The 9538-nt window shown below is 39.3% G+C and overlaps 1 long non-coding RNA gene across 1 annotated transcript; it reads left to right on the plus strand.

The window, feature by feature from the left end:
• Positions 1-478: 478 nt before the first annotated feature.
• On the plus strand, positions 479-977 carry LOC147155714 (uncharacterized). Its single transcript, XR_015091947.1, has 3 exons — positions 479-555; positions 716-779; positions 866-977. It is a non-coding gene; the product is annotated as an uncharacterized LOC147155714 (long non-coding RNA).
• The last annotated feature ends 8561 nt before the right edge of the window (positions 978-9538 follow it).

Raw genomic sequence — 9538 nt, forward strand, 5'->3', positions numbered from 1 at the left:
AAGAAATGGGAGGTCATGGGTTTTTAAATAGGCGTGAAATGAAGACCCAACAACATCAAACAAGTGGAAAACAAACGCAAACTAGAAAAGCTTAAGTCAAGATGTACCATCTAAGCCAGCAGCAAAGGGGGCAAATCCAGGTCCAGAAAGCAAAAACCCTGCCCCAGTTTGGCTTTAGCCCCAGGTGCTAGCTAGCTAGCTTCCATGGTGGTTGTTTACCATTTAGGGAGCTAGTTAGCTAGTATCAGGGGCTAAAGCCAAACTGTGGCAGGGTTTTTACTTTCTGGACCTGGATTTGGCACCTCTTTAGCACTAGGTGCTAGCTAGCTAGCTTTCATGGCGCTTGTTCGCCATTTAGGGAGCTAGCTAAAGTAAAAACTCTGCCCCAGTTTGGCTTTAGCCCCAGGTGCTAGCTAGCTAGCTTTCATGGTGGTTGTTTACCTTTTAGGGAGCTAGCTAGCTAGCATCAGGGGCTAAAGCCAAACTGTGGCAGGGTTTTTACTTTCTGCACCTGGATTTGCCCCCTCTGGCCTAGAAATCAACCCAGTCCAATTGGTAAGATATTAGCACCGCCAATGTGTTTTATTTTGGAATATAACAATTACAATTCTACACAAATTGGATTCATTTGCGCACTTTTTTTCCTTTTTTTTTTTTTTTTTTTTTTTTTACAATAATCCATCTGTTCTCCACTGAATACACAATGATTTAACAGAAGATGTGTAAAGTGGACCAGCCTTGGGCGACGGGCCCGTCTCGCAGCAGCTGTTGGTGCAGATGTAAGGTGACAGTAATCAATACCGATTATTAAAGTGGGAGCACCATCTCTAGTGTGTGATTAATCTTCATTCCCTCATGTTTACAGAGACTCCTCTGGCCCGTTCGCCACTGAGGGGAAGCGCTTCCCATTATCTGTCCCAAGAGATCCAAAGAACAAAACACTGTCACCATTAAAGATACGCGCTGTCGCTGAAGAGGAAGAAAGCGCGTGTCCTGGAAGGACGGAAGATCCCGCGTGCATTGGCGTTCAAATACAACATCTGTATCTTCTTATAAAAGCATAAACAGATATTGCGTACAATGCAGTTAAATCAGAAACACAAAATCAGGGTGAAGTATGATAACATCCGATAGTTAGGGATTTGTGTTCAATTAAGCTTTTGATTTACTTAGTAAACTTCTGCTAATGAAAATAATTTAAAACAGGACAACACAATCAAAGAAAGTGTCTTGCTCTTGAACAGATCATAACTAAACATTAGCAGACATTAACAAGGGTGCGGTGGTGCCAATGAGTTAAAAAAAAAATCGTACAATTGGAAGTTTGTCCAACATTATCTCAGCTGTGCTAGATTTCAGTGTTTCAGAGTTTGTTGAGCTCTACAATGGATCTATGTCATTTTAGTGTATAAAGGCTACTAACTACTTGATTGTCTTTATACAATTCCAATAACACATAGTTCGGACACTTTCACAAATTCATAAGTATCTCCCAAACAACACCATTTTATTTTGCTGTCTACTATTGTGTGATTGCAAAATGGCTGCCCTCATCCTGGCATTTCAGCTCACAGATCCCTCTGGTGCATTGCAACAAATGTACTGAGGCTCTCTGTTGCAACAATAGCAATAAGGAGAGATTAAGTGACAAACAAGGGAGCCAAAAAGGAAGACGGCAAGATGAATTTGGGTTTGTTTTCATAGAAAAGATGTATTAAAAATAATCATATACTGTATATCAGCGCTGTCCTGTGAAAAACACTTATGTCCTTTTTGTCATTTTTTTACATTTTTACGTTTATGGGATCAAACTGAATGCAGACATCCCAAAAACGTAAAATAAATAAATAAATAAATAAATATACATAAGTGTTTTTTCACAGGGCAGCGACGATATTCAAAAACTTTATGATCAGCTCCAGAAAACAAGTTGCTAATCATTTTTGTCTCATTCATTTACAAGAAAAGGTCAAACTCTTTTTGTTGACTTCAAACTCCTGACTAAAAATCTGTGCTGGGCAAAACATTAAAACGGAAAAGTTAAACCATTTAGTAAGTGAGCATATTGCTTTTAAAATCGTATATTTATTGTAGAAATATGTTTCGGCGAGAGGTGTCAAAAATTAGTGCGTTAATGTTGAGTTAATTTAAAATTCATTTAACGGCACTAATTTTTTTTGAAACACGCAATTAATGACCACCTCTTACTTGGAAAACATGTACTGGGGGAATTCCACTCGCAACACAGCAGACACGTCCACGTAAAAAATTTGCAGTATTTTTTTTTTTTTTACAATTTAAAAAATCTGCAGAATTTTACAAGTTACTTCATATTAAAGATAAAATAGCTCTTCTTCAAGAAACATGCACTGAGCTGTCACCAACATCTTACAAATCCAATTATGCCATCTAGTGGCAGAAAAATGACCTCAACACAAATCAATATCACATATATATTTCTTTGCAGTACAGTACATCTTTTTAATTTTAACTCAATTTTGAGAATTATTATGAAATTACTGTAGCAATGACTAAAAGATGCAGCTATATTTCTATTAGTTTAAATTGTTTCCACTTGTTTGTTTCCCCCAAAAAAAAAAAAAAAAAAAAAAAAAATATATATATATATATATATATATATATATATTTATATATATATAAATAAAATAAAAACAAATAAAGAGCAATGATGATGACATTTCCGAATGAACAATACTGAGCTCTTTATAAAAAAAAAAATATATATATATATATATATATATATATATATATATATATATATATATATATATATAAATATATAAATAAAAAATAAAATAAATAAATAAATAAATTGTTTCCACTTTTATGTTAACAAGATTAACAAGAGTATGAAACTTATAAAAAATAAATAAATACATTTTATGGTACATTTAGAACAGATAAAATCTGCGATTAATCAGTTAACTACTTCATCATGCGATTAATTACGATTACATTTTCGAATCGCCTGACACGCCTAGTTTCGGCAAAAAGGTCTGCCTCACCAACAACAAAAATGTGAAATGTACTTTCTGACAAGATTAACCATGCGGTATTATGTTATCTCAGTTTTCAAAAACTCATTAATTTACTGGTATTAGTGTTCAAAATCACATTAAGGAAAACATTATGCGATCAAATAGGCACCATTGGCGAGTACAATTATTATCCGGCCAATAACCTTCCCCTTGGCAAACCGACGTCTTTTGTAAAATCCTGTAACCTTGCCGCATTGTTGCTTCTGTTAAGCAAACAATTCATCATCCCTGCTCTGTTACATCCCCAATCAAACTGTTTATTTAAAAAAAAAAAACACACACACACACAAAATTGAATTACAGTCACTTAGAGTATGCATTGTTTGGTTTGGAGGCATTTATATAACTAAAGCAGAAGTCAATATACAGTAATGAAACAATAATGAAAAAAAAACCCATCCAAACCAGGACGATTAAAGACACGGAACAAAACGTGGGAGCATGTTGTTGAAATGTTGTAAAGATGTGCAAATGTGTGTTTAATATGCATCAGGGCCACGCCATTAACATTTCTGGACCGGGTTGAAGGCTACCCGGTGCCTCTCGACTCCATCGGCTGTGACTGCAACAGATGTTCACCCCATCCCGCCCCGCCCCGCCCTGAGAAGTGTCTCACAGGTGTCAGGATTCCTCCTCGTTAAATAATCACCAGCAGTGGACTGACTCCACGCCCCGCCCCCTCCTGCTGGTCCAAACCAGAAAGAAAGCCACTCTTCTTCTGTTTAATGCCATTTTAGTCCCCCCACCCCCCCTCCGCCTCTTTTCGCCCACCGCAAACCAACCACCCCCCGTACCTCCCATGCGGCCATCTTTCAGCACCTGCGAGGATCCCACCGAGAAGAGATAATAACTTGATGTGGCTCTCGTTCTCTTGAGTGGGGTTGTGTGTTGAGATGAGGGCAAAAGGGGAAGTGCGTGGGTCAGGTAGAACAAAGAGGCTTATGCGTGCGTGCGCAACACGTTGGGAATTTTAGACAGCTATTTCAATCGCCTCTGCTGTGCGTATGATATCTTGGGGGGGTGTTCGAGCCTGCGCTCAGGGAGAAAAAGCGAATAGAGGAAGACATTTTGGAAAAGTTCAGAGGATTAACTCGAGGCAAGGCATTGGGAATGGTACACGCCAAGGAGGAGGGTGGGGGGCATTCTTTGTCAGGAGTAATTGCTTTCAGGCACTCTACTGTGTAAACTGAGGAGAGATTACAGGATTTATTCCTATGTAGATTTTATACAGAGACGCTTTACTGAACCTATTCTGTTCTCTATCTCAGATAAATGTGCTGCCTGGAATTTTTTATTTTTTTATGAATCCATAAACATCAAGCCTATCATTCTGCATGATAGCGATGAAGAAAAGGCAGGTGAGCCTGATGTCAAACAACTGGAATGAGTGAGTGACAGAACCGAATAAATTGAACACTTTATCTCGCACAGAACCGTATTTGGTAGCGTGAGCGATGGTTCACACGGGACCGAATATGCTTGACTTTGAGGTAGCCAATAAAATATCTACACAGTACATCCTTCCATTTTCAATGCCGCGTAACCCGACTCGAGAACGGGGACCGCAGTTCACTTTGAGACCTCGTCGCCAGTTAATCACAGAGCACCTATAGACATACTAGGTATACTCGCATTTAGTACGTCAAATCATTTAGAAAATAATGTACAAATAAAAAGGGATGCATTTTTGGTCACCTTGCGCAATGTTAGTGAGCTAATTGGTAGACATACGTACCAATTCTGACGAGAACAGGAGGAAATGAAACACAGGAACAGGAACACAGGAACAGAAACACAGAAAAAAAAACATGAAAATAAAATCAAACAAAACAAACTTACACATTCTAGCATTTGTGATTGGGTGAATGTATTGTACGTAGGTGGAACATCCGCCTTTTTGACGTGCAATTATTATTATTATTTAATTTTTATTTTTTTAATTTATTTAAGTTGTTAATTTTTATTTATTTAAGTTGTTCATTCGGTAATATCATCATTGCTCTCTTTATTTATTTATTTATTTATTTATTTTTATTATTTTGTATGTGGGTGAGTATGTGTACGTGTATGTGCGTGCGTGCGTGTGTGTGTGCATTCGTTAGTTCACCAAAAACCTATTAAAAAATCCCATACCGTTCACCTAAACCGAACACCGCCGTCAGGAGACCTGAGGAAGGACTAAAGAAAAGAAAGGAAAGTGAATTATTTTGACGCGCTTACACCGACATCAACCATTTATCGTCCTGACTAAAGAGATGCTACATTTCAATAAATCCCATACCCACACTGTGAATAGTATTATTTGACAAAACAAAAAAGATTTTCGGACTTTGTTTAGGCCACCACGTCAGTCAGTTGTGATTATGAGTTTTCAAGTTTTCAGTTTACAGCAATGCGTAAGCTTGAGAAGCATGAGAAGATTCATAACATAGATCATTTATCTGCTAATCCATGCCAAGACGTATACCACAAATAGTACAGAAATAGATACATTTCAGAAGTGGGCATTTCGTCATTATTTACCGAAGGTCCGTTTTGTTGACGGTTGAAAACTGACGGGGAAAAAAGCAATGCCAGAAGTGGGTTTTCGTCCATCGATGTGATCGTCAATCATCCGTCACTGACGGAATGCCCATTTTGCTGACTAATGACTGAAGCATAGACGGGCACCCATTTCGCTGAGGAATGACGGATTGACAATAACAATGCGGTTCGGCTTGAAATATTCACAAATTGACTAAAGGGTGTCCCCACTGTTGACAATTGACAAATGACGGACGCTCAAAATTTATCGACACACCCACTTCTGGTAATTTTTCTTCAAATATTTTGTGCGTAACCAGAATTGTTTGTGAAAAGAACACTAATTATATATGTACAGACGCTTTCAAGTTACGTCGTAGGCGACCTACGTCATTTCGACTTTACGGCCGCCCATGCCTCGTCCATAGCACCTTCTTTTTCGTTAATTTTCCACAGTAATCACGCCATTTTAAAGTTATTAAAAATTGTGTTGTTTTTACCTCCAGTAACGGACGTCCATCGAGCAGGTCAGCTCGCCATCAGGCACGTCAGATTTCCATGCAATGCATGTCCGTGTGAAAACACAAAATATTGGTTCAGGCTCTTCCGGGCCGCGCAAATATGTTTTTTTTTAAATGACTGTACAAAGATTTTGATGTAAATTTCGACTTAAACAGCGAATTACATCCCCAGCGTAGGAACGGAACTCACATAAGTCATACCTATTCATATATTACAGAGAAACCGCCGGAATTCTTTGAGAGATTATTATGAGATCAAAACAACAGCCATTGCTAATATTTGCATTCATTGTGCTACTTTTTTTTCTACCAGAAAACTTCAAACGGTAAATTAGCATTTCAAAGCTGGTCGGTCAACAACATGTAAGTGTTCAGTCACACATGCTTATGAATTGTATTTATTTTTATATTTACTTTAGCCCACTCTCAGGAGCGTATCCTTGAAAGAAAGATCAGCGGAGAACTTCTGTCGGCTCCCTAGCGACTCGCATGAGATTGATGCCTCATGCCGGGCAGATGCCTTCAAGACACGCGTTTGAGGAATCAAAGGCGCCTTTGCCAGAAAAATCCACTTCTGTCCTTCCTAATGGGCTCTTTTACCATGCGTCGCCAATCAAACAGCTCCCCAGAACACCTTCTGTTTTCAATCTGCCGCTTTGACACGCTACTTGAAAAGTACGGGGTCTCGAACACTCCGTGTTTGAGAGTGCGGAATACGACGGGTTCCATTAGCTTCAAGGGAAACCCACTTGGGAAGCCCCTCGTGTTCTAATATGCTCATGGTTGTGTTTAATAGAGCTTTTTCACTCAAGGATCAATACAGCACACATTCTTCCTGTTGACTTTCTTACACCTACTGCTGACCAGTGAGTGATGAGAGGGATTTTATCAGTCGACATCCTGCAAATGCAATTTTCTGAGGCCATTTTTTTTTTTTAAAGGGAGGCGAAACAATAAGCACACCCTACACTTCCTCTTCTTATATTTTCAATAAATCTGCTATCTTTCGGTCTCACCACACACGCTTCACTTTTCATGGTCCAAAGAGGTTCCTGATGTTCCTTCCTCTTACATACAACATACAACCATTCCTTCGGTACTTCACACTCACCAGATGTTAGCGAATGCATGTGAACATGCACGTTTGTGTGTGCGCGCCTCAAATGTCGACTCTTATGCGTCTGCCAGGATTTATGACAACAGTTTATCATATCATTAGCTTCCGGGTTTTTTCAACTCAAAATGGATGTCCCTGAACAAAAACGCAACTGGTTATGCATCGTCTCAGGAAAGATGCTTAAGTGTTGTACACACAGAAACACAAGAGCAGATCATATTCGGGCTCCCCCAAATGCCACTTGCATCTGGATGAGCTTAGAAAATCTTTGTGGATATACTTCAAGTGACCAGAAACGGACGGGACAGTCCCAAGTTTTGAGCCTTGTGAATTTCACCAGCCTCATTGTTTTGTCCCCAGTTTTACGCAAGTTCTGTCCCGGCATCCTGCTTTTTTTTTTTGTCTAGTCAGCAAGCCAATTGTTTGGTCCATGTAAATGTCAATCACACAGTTGTCAAAGCAATTCATTCGATCAACCAATTCAAAAGGAATTTAACTGTTAAATCGCTAACGGCCGTGATTTTGTTATACTGTAACTAGAACAACTCCCTGCTTCTGTCCAGGAATCATGGGAAATGCAGTCCTACTAGCCTAGTGCTGCGGTCACCGATCAGACACAACGCAAGCGGAGCTTTTCTGGCGACCTATTTCTAATGTTACAATGCGAAACCGACGCGAAGTAAACGGCACAGATAGCTTCCCATAGCTGCCGGGTGGATATGAATGAGTACATTGATTATTTACAGCTGTTGAACTGTCAACCAAGATAGCATTTAGCATTAGCTAAAAAAAACTCACACAACCAGATTGACTAGTGATTACATTTGTTATAAGTAGTTCAAAGGTGGCAAATCCAGGTCCAGAAAGTAAAAACCCTGCTACAGTCTGGCTTTAGCCCCAGGTGCTAGCTAGCAAGCTCACTAGCTAGCGACCCGGGTGCTCGTTTACCTGCTAGTTAGCTAGCTAGCAGAAGGGGCTAAAGCCAAACTATGGCAGGGTTTTTACTTTCTGGACCTGAATTTGCCACCTCTGAAAGACTTTTTGGTAAGAATTCATTGTTTATTTCATTTTCATCAAGATTGTAGTGTCCCGTATTATTATTTTTTTATCTAGATAAACTTTTCTTTTGATCTACTTCATACTGTATATCATCAGATACCTTTGTTCTTCCCAGTACATGGCCTGCATGTCTGGTTTTCAGATGTCAGAACATTCTTCTGTCACTCATTGACAGTTTTCCATTCATTAGTATGATTGTCATGGAAATGGGGCTACTTTAGGACCCAAGGACAGTTTTATTGCCTTCATGGACCATAAAGAAATAAAGGTTTAAGGGGTTATAGAAGAGCACCCAATATGTTCCATGCTGTGTCGGACATCATGCTGAGATGAAGCCTGCATTTTATTGGCCTTTAAATCTAAACAGAGCTTTGGAGAGGAGTTTTCGCTAGATTGTTTGCCATCCGTACTTATAAATCTGTCCAAACTTCTTGATTCAACAGCATTATAACACGATTTAATCCCTGGTAGGCTTGCTGTAATTCAACTGACATTCTATTCCCTTTTCTCTTCTTTGCTATTTACAGCACTCTCACACAAGGCCACTTCTATTGTACCACGCTTTAATGCAGTTGTTCCCCCATATTCTGTCCCTTGCTGACCGACATGTGCATTTACACAGCCATCAAACTTTCATTGGAACATTGTTTACGTACATTTTATAGACCACCATTGCAACATATCGACAAAACAAACAACCTTGGTGTAGGTAATAATGACAACATCTGCTGTGAGATTCCACAAACCATCCATTTTTCATACTGCTTATTGTCATTTGGGTTGCCGTTAGGGAGCACGATTTCAGAATCAGAATTATCGGTCCAGTACGTTAAAAAAAACAAAAAACAGACACACAAAAATATTTTTTTTTCTTCAGTCACATCCCGTCCGAGAAACACAAAAAAATAATAATGACCAAAAGAGGGAGACTGAACAGGAAGCCTGGCGGTTCGCAAATTAGCACCCTGAGTTTTGAAGTTGAATTACAGTACATGAAAGGCAAAATAGGGTTTATAAGATGAGGTGATTGCTGCCATCTCAGCAAATTCTGGACCAAATTCAGGATAATCGCTCTCCAAATCGCTCTATTGACACTCACTCCAAGGTACTATTGGAGGAACTGAATTGCGGCTCAGGAGGGATGATCAAAGTTTGAGCTACTTCCGAGACACTGCTTTTTAACTCTGCACAAGGTATTAAGAGTTAAAGCCTTGCCCAGCCCTCTCAAGATGGATGAATTCCTGCTGCTTGGTCTCCTC

This window comes from Leptonotus elevatus, chromosome 21 (assembly GCF_054856555.1).
Source record: "Leptonotus elevatus isolate MCC_2025b chromosome 21, RoL_Lele_1.0, whole genome shotgun sequence".
Taxonomy (NCBI): Eukaryota; Metazoa; Chordata; class Actinopteri; order Syngnathiformes; family Syngnathidae; genus Leptonotus; species Leptonotus elevatus.